The following is a 14,205-nucleotide window of genomic DNA, read 5'->3' on the forward strand; positions in this document are numbered from 1 at the left end:
CTTGAGAAATTTCTTTCTGACCAAAAAAAGAGGGGGCCTAAAGGGGGGGGTACTGTAGCATCGGCGTCTCTGCCCCGTTCTAGGCAGAGACGCCGTCCCTCTCACCTCCCCGCTCCTGGCGCGGCGTCCTCCAGCGCTTCTCTCCCCGCTGCTTCCGGCACGCGCTCCTTCCCCGGCAGTGTGCTTAGGGCGCGCGCGCGCTCCCCCTCTCTTAAAGGGACCGCGCGCGCCGTCCTAAGGAGTCCCCGGCCAATTGCCGGAGGACCTCCCATATAAAAGGCACCTCCTCCAAAATGGAGGTGCCCGAGCAATGTTGTAGCACTGTTCACTACTCTGCTTCAGCCCTCAGGTCCCGTTTCCAGTTACCTGCCAGATACCTGCCAGATTCCTTCCAGTCTGCTGTCTAATTCCTGCCTGTTATCCTGCTACCTGCCTGCTAGCCTGAGGTCCGACGGTCTGCCTTCCAACTCCTGTCAGTCTGTCTAAAGACCAGCTTGCCCGCTCACCTGGGAGCGCTCATCTGCTGCCTGTCTGCTAGCCTACCAGGAGGCTCTGCCGTCACGTGCTGTGACCACCCGCCTGTCCAGAGACTCCTGCCTGCTCACCTGGGAGCGCTCATCTGCTACCTGTCTGTTGGTCTTCCTGGAGGCTCTGCCGTCACATGCTGTGACCACCCGATTATCCAGAGACTCTCGCCTGCTCACCTGGGAGCTCACGTCTATCATCTGCCGCCACAGGTCGTACCAATCCTTTACCCAGAGACTGCCCCGGTCACTTGCCGTGACCTCCTGCCCGTTCATCCAGAGACTGCCCCGGTCACTTGCTGTGACCTCCTGCCCGTTCATCCAGAGACTGCCCCGGTCACTTGCCGTGACTTCCTGCCCGTTCATCCAGAGACTGCCCCGGTCACTTGCCGTGACCTCCTGTCCGTTCATTCAGAGACTGTCCCAGTCACCTGCTGTGACTGCCTGCCCGTCTACCCTGGTCGCCACCCGCTCCCTTACAAGGACCGCCCCCTTGTATAGTAGAGGTTCCGCCTCCCAGACCCGTTACACACTCATTCACCAATATCCTCAAAATCTATGCCTTTCTTAGCTACTCCTGTACCAATGGAGGAACTTATCCTGTCATTGGAAGAAACTTTCACATTCCCCACAAATCTAAGTGCTTCACGATATAACAACACTCGTGTGTCCCTTCCAATAGCAGGATGGACAGCTCCACCATGGTGGGTAGCGATTCGAGATCTATCCCTCATTACACCCCACAGCATAGCTGTATGTGGTCCAGGATCTACCAGCATACGATGTAATAGAATTAATATTACAAATAATGAGTTGGGATCCATACCTGTTAATCTAGAATCATTACAGGTTATATTTCTACCAAGTCATGTCCCCTATACATCAGAAAATAATGAAGGATCTACTCTATTCGGGGGCCTAGTATACAAATTAACCGAAGGAACATCAGGTTTGTTGCATGATTTAATAAATAGTTCAGGATATAATGAAGATACGAATACATGCAATCAAACAGTAAGAGGAATACTAAGACACCCCTGGTGCCCGTCCCCGAGGTTACAACCCCTGATATGGTATGCATCTGAAATTTCTTATAGGTTACTATCCCATTTAGGTGGAGAACATATCATTCTTCCAGAAAATATGTATTATGTTTGTGGAACTTTTGCTTACAAATTTCTACCTTATGATGGTGTTGGTACATGTACCCTAGCAAGATTGACCCTAGCTACATGGACCATCGCCCATGATGAGATAGACCTTGATCAGATACCAAGACATATGATGCAGAAGAGAAGAGCTAAAACCCAGCCTTTGATACACACTCCATGGTACACAAAGTTTGGACTCACTCTCACAATTACAGGATTGGCTATCCACAATTCTCATAACATTGAACAATTAGCAGAATTGTTTGATAATGTCACAGATGAAGTATTCGATGCCATCCTAATACTAAACAATCAAACTCGGTTTCATGCAAAAGTACTAAATCAACATACTATAGTATTGGACTATTTAACGGCCAGTCAAGGAGGTATGTGTCAGATAATCGGTCCTGCCTGTTGCAACTATGTAGATGCCAATTTTTCAGTCAGAGTAGATAAACACATCGCCAAAGCCATGGAATTAAAAGAAAGATTCAGAGAAGAACATTCCCATGATGATGAAACCATTTTTAGCAGTTGGTTACAATGGTTGAACCCTGCTAACTGGTTTAAAGGTATAGGAGGATGGATTGTCGGTGTAGGTCACATGTTCCTACAAATTTGTCTGTTTGCTTTCATCATCATATTGCTCATAAAATTATGTAAGTGGGCCATAAACAAAATCCGAAGACCCAAGAACGTCTTAAACGTTCATCTCCTTCCGGCAAATGAAAATTCTGAAATACCTCTCCTTGCTCCTCCCCCTCCTTTTCGGAGAGAGGGCAGAAGATACTATTACTTTGATGTAGAGGTGTAAGTGACAAGTGATAATATTATTATCAGAGAGAGGAAAATGATAGGAAAATTAGTAAACCATATCAATTAATCTCTTTTAATATAACCCTTTAACACTCCTATAAACCAATGTAGTAAAATATGCTGCTTAAACAACTAAATTATAATAAGATTAATCAATAATCTCTAAGCAAAGATGTAAAGTTTACCCAAGCCACTGTGGAATTTGCAGGGGTTGCTTATCTTAGTCAAAATGCCCTTTTGAGGTCAGGTTGATCTAGGGAAAGCACATTGACCAACAAAACAGGTACATTGCATCAAGTAATTATATAAGTACATAGGTAAGCATTTTATGTAATCGCCTGATTACTAATGATTGGATGCTAGTTGTTTATATTGTAAGATGATTGGTTATGTTATAATCTTCCTATGTCCCACCTACTATGTACAACCCACAATTTATACTATAAGAATTGTGCCCCAATACAATGGAGGCAGTTCTGTTCTAATATTGATCAGAGCTCTTGTGGCTACAATAAAACTTTCTTTAATCTGCAGAGATAGTGTGTGCACTCATCCTTTGGGAGACTGAGACGTTATTCCATATCAACTACCATATGTAGAACAGGTGTGCCATACGACTGGCTATAAAAGCCCATGGTACAGAAAGGGGGGGCTCTCTTGCTCTGCCCACCCCACAAGACACAGAATCTTCATGCTGAGAATCAGATGACATGTAGGCCTGGACACATGCTGGACAAAGACATGATTTACCAGCCAGGATCCAAGGAAAGATGGGTGAATCTCAACAATTAAGCTAATTATGGACAATTACTTTATAACTAATTATTGTATATATCTGCTGCAATCTGATTCTTTTTAATGGACAATCCAAGAATAAATAGATAAATTTTTTTATAAGAATATCGTGATATTGATACTTTGAGAAGTCCTCAGTAGAAAAAAATAATACAGGAAGAGTATTATTTTACAGTCTCCCACCCAAGTAATAACCAGGCCCGACCCAGCTTAGCTTCCGAGATCAGATGAGATCAGGCATGTTCAGGGTGGTGTGGCCATAGACAGAGACAAGCCTCTCACTTGCTGCTTTTCTACTTTGACGTCTGGCTGCCGGCTGCCCTTTCCAGTGCTCAGCAAGACCAGGTCCTTTTGTGCTTTCCCTTCTCTTCAATTTTTTTGCTGGCTTCCTTAAAAGGTCTTGTAGACACTGATCGGCTGCAGCGCTGTCGACGGAACGTCAGCTTCACGGCCAATGCCACAGGCTGGGAGCAGAGGCGAGACTCACCAGTAGACCCGGGTAGGGTGAGTAGAGCGCGGTTAGTTGCTTTCTAATAGCTTGCAGCCGGGGATTAACTTTTAATGAAAGGGAACAATCCCTTTGACTGTCTGCAGCGCGCCACACCTAGGAAGCGCACTCTCACACACAAGCCAGCATGCACACGTGCTCGCACGTGACAACACCCCCTATCTGCCCCTACAACCTCTCCGTCACCATGCGTCAGACTCTCCTGCCTGTTTTATAATTTCAGGGGCCTAGCAGGAATCACCCCACCCCCTCCCCAATTCCTTCCGCAACTTCCTTGCCTTCCTTGCACTGAGGTTAGCTCTTTGGCAGCCGTCTGGCTTGGTTACACAAGCTTTTTTGCAGAGAAACATGTTACTTCTGCTGGCCCTCGCTAGGCGGCCGGCATCCAAAACCTTCCCTGGGCACCTGCTGAAAGCCTGGACCCCTTCACGGCCCTGAGTACTTTTAACGCCATCATTTCCACACGGCGAGCTGCGGAGTCAATAAGCACTCCTAGCCGTGGCAAGGAGCTCGGTGTCAGGCCTGCGTGAAGGCGGCAGGGTAGCGTACTTAGCTGCCAACTGGCTCAGAGGCCTTGGGGCTTCCATCATCTAAGTTACTTAAGGTCGGTGTCCGGCAAGGCGCCGTTCCATGCTAGCCGAGCTGGGCAGTAGGGCAAAACGTCATCAAAATGGTCTACAGGACCCGGTGTTCCCAGGAGGTATCCCATCCAAGTACTGTCCGAGCCCAGCCCTGCTTTGCTTCCGAGATAAGATGAGATCGGGCGTATCCAAGGTGGTATGGCCAGTAGAAGCTGCTCGATCCATCGCCCGGCCAGCCTTTCTCAGGATCGCTTGGTGGCGAGCAATCTGACCGTGACGGGGCGGGCTCCAAAGGGTCCATGCAAAGTTTGTGCCGTCCCTACAGGTGTGGTTTGTTTAGCAGTGATTCACCCGCCGAATCAGGTGTCTTCAAAAATGTCTCGGCGCAGGGTCTCCTGCAGGCTAAACCCTTCATCGCGGTAATGTGACAGAAAGAGCAAGCTGGACCCGTAACTTGGGGGCGGAGCGAGACGTCCAGGGGTGAATGAAGGAAGAGGGTGAGATGGTTGCCAGTGACTTTGAGCTGCTCTTCAGGGGGGAGGGTCGTGTTGCCTGCAAAGGTCTTCTGCTTGGGGTTACCGGTGGTTGCCTCCAGCCACGCGGGAGACGCTGGTCCTAGTATTAAAATTAAAGAAGCAACAATGCTGGAGGCCCACGGTGATCAGAAGGATGCTGGTATTTTGCAGAGATGAAATAGCGCAAGAGAGAAAGCAAATGAAAAAAAGAAAAGAGAATGAATGTGTGCACTTGGGAAAGGGAATGGAAAAAAGGCATAGAAGAGAATGCCCCCTGCTGGTGGAAGGAAGGAAAAAGCAAAAGCCTACAGCACCTGGTATTCCCAGGCGGTCTCCTATCAAAGTACTAAACAGGCCCGACCCTGCTTAGCTTCCGAGATCAGGCGTGTTCAGGGTGGTGTGGCCGTAGGCAGAGACAAGCCTCTCACTTGCTGCTTTTCTACTTTGACGTCTGGCTACCGGCTGCCCTTTCCAGTGCTCAGCAAGACCAGGTCCTTTTGTGCTTTCCCTTCTCTTCAATTTTTTTGCTGGTTTCCTTAAACGGTCTTGTAGACACAACGCCCCACTCAGAGCCGCTGAGCTCACTGATCGGCTGCAGCGCTGTCGACGGAACGTTAGCTTCACGGCCAATGCCACAGGCTGGGAGCAGAGGCGAGACTCACCGGTAGACCCGGGTAGGGTGAGTAGAGCACGGTTAGTTGCTTTCTAATAGGCTGCAGCCGGGGATTAACTTTTAATGAAAGGGAACAATCCCTTTGACTGTCTGCAGCGCGCTACACCTAGGAAGCGCACTCTCACACACAAGCCAGCATGCACACGTGCTCGCACGTGACAACACCCCCTATCTGCCTCTACAACCTCTCCGTCACCATGCGTCAGACTCTCCTGCCTGTTTTATGTTTTCAGGGCCCTATCAGGAATCACCCCCCCCTCCCCAATTCCTTCCTTGCCTTCCTTGCACTGAGGTTAGCTCTTTGTCAGCCGTCTGGCTTGGTTACACAAGCTTCTTTGCAGAGAAACATGTTACTTCTGCTGGCCCTCGCTAGGCGGCTGGCATCCAAAACCTTCCCTGGGCACCTGCTGAAAGCCTGGCCCCTTCACAGCCCCAGGTGCTTTTACCGCCATCATTTCCACACGGCGAGCTGTGGAGTCAATAAGCACTCCTAGCCGTGGAAAGGAGCTCGGTGTCAGGCGTGCGTGAAGGCGGCGGGGTAGCGTACTTAGCTGCCAACTGGCTCAGAGGCCTTGGCGCTTCCATCATCTAAGTTACTTAAGGTCGGTGTCCGGCAAGGCGCCGTTCCATGCTAGCCGAGCTGGGCAGTAGCACAAAACGTCATCAAAATGGTCTACAGCACCTGGTGTTCCCAGGAGGTCTCCCATCCAAGTACTGTCCGAGCTCAGCCCTGCTTTGTTTCCGAGATCAGTCGAGATTGGGCGTATCCAAGGTGGTATGGCCAGTAGACGCTGCTCGATCCATCGCCCAGCCAGCCTTTCTCAGGATTGCTTGGTGGCGAGCAATCTGGCCGTGACGGGGCGGGCTCCGAAGGGTCCATGCAAAGACTGTGCCGTCCCTACAGGTGTGGTTTGTTTAGCAGTGATTCACCCGCCGCTTCAGGTGTCTTAAAAAATGTCTCGGCGCAGGGTCTCCTGCAGTCTAAACCCTTCATCGCGATAATGTGACAGAAAGAGCAAGCTGGATCCGTAACTTGGGGGCGGAGCGAGACGTCCAGGGGTGAATGAAGGAAGAGGGTGAGATGGTTGCCAGTGACTTTGAGCTGCTCTTAAGGGGGGAGGGTCGTGTTGCCTGCAAAGGTCTTCTGCTTGGGGTTACCGGTGGTTGCCTCCAGCCACCCGGGAGACGCTGGTCCTGGTGAAAAGGAGCATAGTATTAAAAGTAAAGAAGCAACAATGCTGGAGGCCCACGGTGATCAGAAGGATGCTGGTATTTTGCAGAGATGAAATAGCGCAAGAGAGAAAGCAAATGAAAAAAAGAAAAGAGAATGAATGTGTGCACTTGTGAAAGGGAATGGAAAAAAGGCATAGAAGAGAGTGCCCCCTGCTGGTGGAAGGAAGGAAAAAGCAAAGCCTACAGCACTTAGTATTCCCAGGCGGTCTCCCATCCAAGTATTAACCAGGCCCAGCCCTGCTTAGCTTCTGAGATCAGACGAGATCGGGCATGTTCAGGGTGGTGTGGCCGTAGCCTGAGACAGGCCTCTCACTTGCTGCTTTTCTACTTTGACGTCTGGCTGCCGGCTGCCCTTTCCAGTGCTCAGCAAGACCAGGTCCTTTTGTGCTTTCCCTTCTCTTCAATTTTTTTGCTGGCTTCCTTAAAAGGTCTTGTAGACACAACGCCCCACTCAGAGCCGCTGAGCTCACTGATCGGCTGCAGCGCTGTCGACGGAACGTCAGCTTCACGGCCAATGCCACAGGCCGGGAGCAGAGGCGAGACTCACCGGTAGACCCGGGTAGGGTGAGTAGAGCGCGGTTAGTTGCTTTCTAATAGCCTGCAGCCGGGGATTAACTTTTAATGAAAGGGAACAATCCCCTTGACTGTCTGCAGCGCGCCACACCTAGGAAGCGCACTCTCACACACAAGCCAGCATGCACACGTGCTCGCACGTGACAACACCGCCTATCTGCCCCTACAACCGCTCCGTCACCATGCGTCAGACTCTCCTGCCTGTTTTATGATTTCAGGGCCCTAGCAGGAATCACCCACCCCCCTCCCCAATTCCTTCCTTACCTTCCTTACCTTCCTTGCCTTCCTTGCACTGAGGTTAGCTCTTTGGCAGTCGTCTGGCTTGGTTACACAAGCTTCTTTGCAGAGAAACATGTTACTTCTGCTGGCCCTCGCTAGGCGGCCGGCATCCAAAACCTTCCCTGGGCATCTGCTGAAAGTCTGGCCCCTTCACGGCCCCGGGTGCTTTTAACGCCATCATTTCCACACGGCGAGCTGCGGAGTCAATAAGCACTCCTAGCCGTGGTAAGGAGCTCGGTGTCAGGCCTGCGTGAAGGGCAGCGGTGTAGCGTACTTAGCTGCCAACTGATTCAGAGGCCTTGGGGCTTCCATCATCTAAGGTACTTAAGGTCGGTGTCCGGCAAGGCGCCGTTCCATGCTAGCTGAGCTGGGCAGTAGGGCAAAACGTCATCAAAATGGTCTACAGCACCCGGTGTTCCCAGGTGGTCTCCCATTCAAGTACTGTCTGAGCCCAGCCCTGCTTTGCTTCCGAGATCAGACGAAATCGGGCGTATCCAAGGTGGTATGGCCAGTAGACGCTGCTCTATCCATCGCCCGGCCAGCCTTTCTCAGAATCGCTTGATGGCGAGCAATCTGGCCGTGATGGGGCGGGCTCCGAAGGGTCCTTGCAAAGGCTGTGCCATCCCTACAGGTGTGGTTTGTTTAGCAGTGATTCACCCGCCGCATCAGGTTTCTTCAAAAATGGCTCGGCTCAGGGTCTCCTGCAGGCTAAACCCTTCATCGCGGTAATGTGACAGAAAGAGCAAGCTGGACCCGTAACTTGGGGGCGGAGCGAGACGTCCAGGGGTGAATGAAGGAAGAGGGTGAGATGGTTGCCAGTGACTTTGAGCTGCTCTTCAGCGGGGAGGGTCGTGTTGCCTGCAAAGGTCTTCTACTTGGGGTTACCGGTGGTTGCCTCCAGCCACCCGGGAGACGCTGGTCCTGGTGAAAAGGAGCCTAGTATTAAAAGTAAAGAAGCAACAATGCTGGAGGCCCACGGTGATCAGAAGGATGCTGGTATTTTGCAGAGATGAAATAGCGCAAGAGAGAAAGCAAATGAAAAAAAGAAAAGAGAATGAATGTGTGCACTTGTGAAGGGGAATGGAAAAAAGGCATAAAAGAGAGTGCCCCCTGCTGGTGGAAGGAAGGAAAAAGCAAAAGCCTACAGCATCTGGCATTCCCAGGTGGTCTCTGTTAAATGGTTAATTATGGAAATTCATTTGGAATGTTAATCGATAATCTTTTTTCTGAGTTCTATGCCTCAGCCATCGTGTCTAGTTGACATGCGCTATTTGTGTGTGTACTTTTGGTTCACTACCATATGTAGAACAGGTGTCCATACGACTGGCTATGAAAGCCCATGGTACAGAAAGGGGGGGCTCTCTTGCTCTGCCCACCCCACAAGACACAAAATCTTCATGCTGAGAAGCAGATGACATGTAGGCCTGGACACATGCTGGACAAAGACATGATTTACCAGCCAGGATCCAAGGAAAGATGGGTGAATCTCAACAATTAAGCTAATTATGGACAAATGGACAATTACTTTATAACTAATTATTGTATGTACCTGCTGCAATCTGATTCTTTTTAATGGACAATCCAAGAATAAATAGATACATTTTTTTATAAGAATATCGTGATATTGATACTTTGAAAAGTCCTCAGTAGAAAAAAATAATACAGGAAGAGTATTATTTTACAATGGTGAGCCAGCCAGTCCTGTTTTTTTGTTTTTTAAATTAAGTAAGTGAATTTCTTCCGTGAACAAGGGGGGAGTCCTGACGAGCTGAACAGCTGTTGTTCACGTGTCAGTAAATTCACTAGTTTGTCACGAGAAGCAGAAAGGACCTACAGACTGAGGAAAGACAGGAAGCAGAGGTACTATCAAGGAACAGAATCATACAGGAAAAGAATCAGACGAACTGAAGACAGGACGTGCTGATAAAGAGAAGCCAAGGAATCTTAAGGTAAGCAAAATATGGATATAATTTCTTCTTTTGCTAAACAAAGTAATATTAATTTCAAATTTAATGTAGGAGATGACATAGAAGTTTTGTGGCTCAGTTTATGCAAAGAATGTGAATTGCAGAATTTACAGTTAACTTCTAAATTGGTAAATAGAGACAAACAGAAATTGAGAAATATTCTACATTTGGTAGATTTTTTTCATAGTCTTGTGTTAGAGATTTCTAAGCAGGAAAATAGTGTAGAAGTGTCAGACGGTGATACTGATTCTGACTGTAATGTGGAAAATGAACAAGAAGTAAGACACGTGTCTGTAACTGAAGGTGACCTTGGGTCTGACCAAGAGACGGACATACAGAAACCTGACATGGGAGGAGACATGACTGACATACGAGAAACCGACATACTAGGTGATGTGGGAGGAGACGTGAGTGACGTAGGAGTAACGGACGTACAAGAGCCACTAAAAATATCAGAGAATTTTGGAATTACCCAGGCTCAACTCCAAATTAAAATGAGGAAAAATTTTCTGAAATTATACAAAATCATGCCAAAATATGATGTCAAAATCCATGCCTGTAGAAATTCAGAGACATTTGAGAGCTTCTCTGATAAGTTTGATTTATCCAATGAGGAGAGGAATCAATTATTTAAAATATGGATTCCTGTGACATTGTCCAGACGTTTACATTTAATGCCCTGTGAAAATGACTCTCCTAATGGATGGGAAAATGATTCGGACAGATTAAGATATTTGATTTATTGTGTCACAAAGGATTTTCCCAACATAGAAGATCTGCAGAAACTAAGGATTGGTAGGAAGGAATGTACATATACATTCATGTCCATATTTGAACGGTTGTACAAAGCTCTCATCAAAAATGGAAAAGTACAACATATGATAACAACTTTTGTACAAAAATTCAAATTCCTAAATTCAGTTTCCCAAGTTAAGGCATCACAAAAAAATTCATTATTTGAATGTGCGCAGATGCTGGATTTTGTTAGAAAACATGAGAATCGTGAAAAGAAAATAAATCAAGCTAAATTTATAAAACCAGGAAAGGTAAAATCTTACCAAAAGCCAATATCAAACTCTCCTAGACTGAGTCATCCCCATAGTGAACTCTATCAAATACGCAGAAGATTTCATATATGTTATAAGCCATATCAGCCAGTGCAAAGATCCATCTCTCCACAGAATGAGTTAATTCTCAGTCAGAACTGTGATTCTCTAAAAAGGAAAATGGCTGAAACTGATGGACAGAGACAGGTGAGACGACCAACTCACAGTGACGTCATGGAATGTGGACAGAAGAACAGGCAGTTCTCTGAGGTTTTGAAGGATAGAAAAATGTCTTTACTAAATAGGGCGTTAATGGGGATATTTGAGAGAGACAGAAGATTTGGTTTAGGGAGTGGCTAAGGAAAAACTGCAATTATAATGTTGTATCAAAATGTAATACAATGTCTCAATATTTATTTATAATCTTATACAGTAAAATTGTAGTTACATAGTTTCTAATAGTTCATATATATATATATATATTTACACTTGTCTAAGTAGAGATTGCGTATAATTGTATTTATATATACGTTTATAAAATATATATATATATTAATTAATAAATTAGAACTTCATATATATAAATTTAAGTAGCAATATTTTGAATTACATTAGAGCCAACCAATATATGTATAAGATATTTAAATAATTCTGTTTCTGTATGAATTTGATATGTAATTTTATTTTCTTATATTTCCTTAGAGTTTTCATTCCAAAGCAGGATTTGATCAAAGAACTCTAAAATGGATTTATTTCTTTATTCACACAGGAAGTGAAAAAATTGCATGATTTTATGTGTATAACATTTTAAAATAATAACAATATATCTAGTTGAACTATAATATATATGTAATACTTATTAATTCTTTTGTGTTGCTAATATTTTCTGTGCATGAAGTGTTCGTGCAAATTAAAGTAGCTTTACAGCATGACGTGTGACAGCTGCGGCCTTTGAACTTTGAGCTAATAGTATAGGATCCCATTCATTCTATTTTCAACTGATGTAACTTAAGACCAGGCAGCCAGTGAAAAAAGAATCTAAGACAAGAGTTTTTTCAAGTGTCTGAAATTCCAGTGACTTACTCTCATATTATATAATATGTACTTGGGGAATATTCAAAGAAATATAAAGATATTCAATTGATATGGCAATGCGCATTAATAAATTGGGATACAACAATTTTGGGTTAAATATATATATATATATATCTAAAACTTCATATGTGGAATGTTTGAGTTGAACAGATCTGTGAATGTCAGAGTGAAGGTGACAGATGAGTAAATCAGCAGCTGCTAAGTGTGATTGATGTGACAGAGGCCTCGTATGTTTATATGTTTGAAAAAATAAAAATGTTTCTTTATGTGAAGGTACAAAAATATATTTAATTCTGAGGAAATTATAATACATAATTAGGTATTATCTACATATATATATTTCTATATTTCTTTAATAATTATTATTTCTTGATTTAACTAATAGTGGATAAGGGCAACCACACATCAAAATGGTTTACAAAGCAAATTTATATTTAGAATAATTTTCCACATGATAATATTCTTGAATAACTATAATAGTATTTTTAATGGTTACCTAAATACGTACACACCTCTCTTTAGTCAAATCTATGCTACTCATCGATATGAAATTTATGCACAATATTTCTAGAAGAATAATTATTTTTAATTTGGTTCTGATATATACATAAATTTTATAAAATAATATTTTTGGTATTAAGGGGGAAAATGTGTTTTTGATCCTGATTACATAATCACTTTTGATCAATACTTATTTTCCACACATTTTAATAAAGAAGAAATAATAATAAGGTACTATGGTATAATTAAGAAGGGTATTACATGCAAAGTTGCATAATTTAATATTTTTTGGTGGTACAAGGTTATGACAAATATGAAATCATCCAGATAATGGAGATATAAGGGTATTTTTTATGGAGAATATAATTACTCTGCATTTGTCATTAAAATTTAAAGGCCTTATTTTTATTTTTATTCTTATTTTTACTCTTAATTTTATTTTTCATTTTTAAAATTTTATTCTTACTTTATACTTCTTATTTTTCTATTTTTTCATTTTTTAATTCTCATTTGATTTTATTTGAGTTCAATATCTCAATTGAGAAAACACATTAATATTTAATAAAGTAATGTCTAATACAAGAGTATTGCTTCATTAAATATATATTGCTAAGGAAAAAAATGTTTACATTTTCTGAGTAAACACAACAATTCATTCATTCATTTATTCATTCATTCATTCATTCATACATTCATATATTTATTCATTTTGGTTCAGGAGTATACATTCTTTGATATTATTGGTTTAATAAAGATATAAAAACTTGTTTTTTCAAAATACACTGACACCTATGGGTTGGAAAAGGTAATTACACCTATGACATAAAAATGTTCTATCATATGGAGAACTTGATTGATAATGAATTATTATCTATTATTGTTTATTATTCCAAACATAATTTATTTTAATATTTTGATAATAATTAGATGGATATTACTGATTGCTATGGTACGCTGTGATATTATAGGTTAGGAAAAACTGCCAGATTTGGTATCAGATTAGGGAATGAAGACTTCAATCAAGACATCGCAATTATGAATTCTATCTTAATAAAGACTTTTAATTTTTATAAATCAAAGAGATTCTCAAAAGTTACAAGAAGAAGCAACTGATATCCGGACGTCTCAGAAGGTAACAGGTGTGAATGCTGAGTGTTATAATAGACTGTGTCCATTACATACAATACAATTCACACCACTGATCACCAGGACGGCAGAGGACGATGATCCTATATGTACTGTGTTGTGTTCAAGTTTCATCACGTTCCAGTGGTTTCTTATCACCTGCAACGCTTCAATGAAAGCTGGTGAACAGGTAATACCTGGCATATGTGTGTTGTATATAAAGGACTGAGTACTGGTTATGGTGCTATATAAAGCAGGAAAGTGTCAAGTTAACCCTTGCTTTACTGACCAAAGACGTCACATCTGTTCCAAAAGTGACACGAGACCAGTGCGGACACACGGAAGATTCCAAAGACGATCGAACGTAAGTCCAGGTGACACTGCACAGATATTAAAGCTACATTTCATCCATGGACTTTGTTTTCTTATCAACTGACACACATGATCTTTCTAATAAAGAGTACAGTTTATGGACTGAACAATAATGAACACAATTATGGACTGTACAATATCTACATGCTGTAATTTATTTCAAAAGAGTTTTCATCTAAAGACTGTGTTATAAAAGAACCAAGAAGAAGACGAGACGACGACCCGATGACATCAGATGATGACGATTGAACCCGCGATTGCTTCAATTTAGATATAGGGAAGTATAATTATACATATTAAATGAATATTAGTCACGGCTTACCATAACATGAATTCACATCATTATATAACAATAATCCGATATTGATACTATTATTACTATTATTATTATTATGGAAATTTAATGATATTGCCAAGGAAGAAGGAAAGAAAAAATGATTGATGAATGTAT

The 14,205-nt window shown here is 43.3% G+C and overlaps 5 pseudogenes; all 5 read right to left on the bottom strand.

Moving 5' to 3' along the window:
* Nucleotides 1–4,466: 4,466 nt before the first annotated feature.
* Nucleotides 4,467–4,586, bottom strand: LOC141269255 (5S ribosomal RNA; annotated as a pseudogene).
* Nucleotides 4,587–5,192: 606 nt separating this feature from the next.
* Nucleotides 5,193–5,301, bottom strand: LOC141268708 (5S ribosomal RNA; annotated as a pseudogene).
* A 932-nt stretch (nt 5,302–6,233) lies between these two features.
* Nucleotides 6,234–6,353, bottom strand: LOC141269582 (5S ribosomal RNA; annotated as a pseudogene).
* A 620-nt stretch (nt 6,354–6,973) lies between these two features.
* LOC141267983 (5S ribosomal RNA) lies at nt 6,974–7,092 on the bottom strand (annotated as a pseudogene).
* A 953-nt stretch (nt 7,093–8,045) lies between these two features.
* On the bottom strand, nt 8,046–8,165 carry LOC141268089 (5S ribosomal RNA; annotated as a pseudogene).
* Between the last annotated feature and the right edge of the window lie 6,040 nt (nt 8,166–14,205).

This window comes from Phyllobates terribilis, unplaced genomic scaffold (genome assembly GCF_046119375.1).
Source record: "Phyllobates terribilis strain yellow unplaced genomic scaffold, ASM4611937v1 Scaffold_4__5_contigs__length_816908805, whole genome shotgun sequence".
NCBI classification, from domain to species: domain Eukaryota; kingdom Metazoa; phylum Chordata; class Amphibia; order Anura; family Dendrobatidae; genus Phyllobates; species Phyllobates terribilis.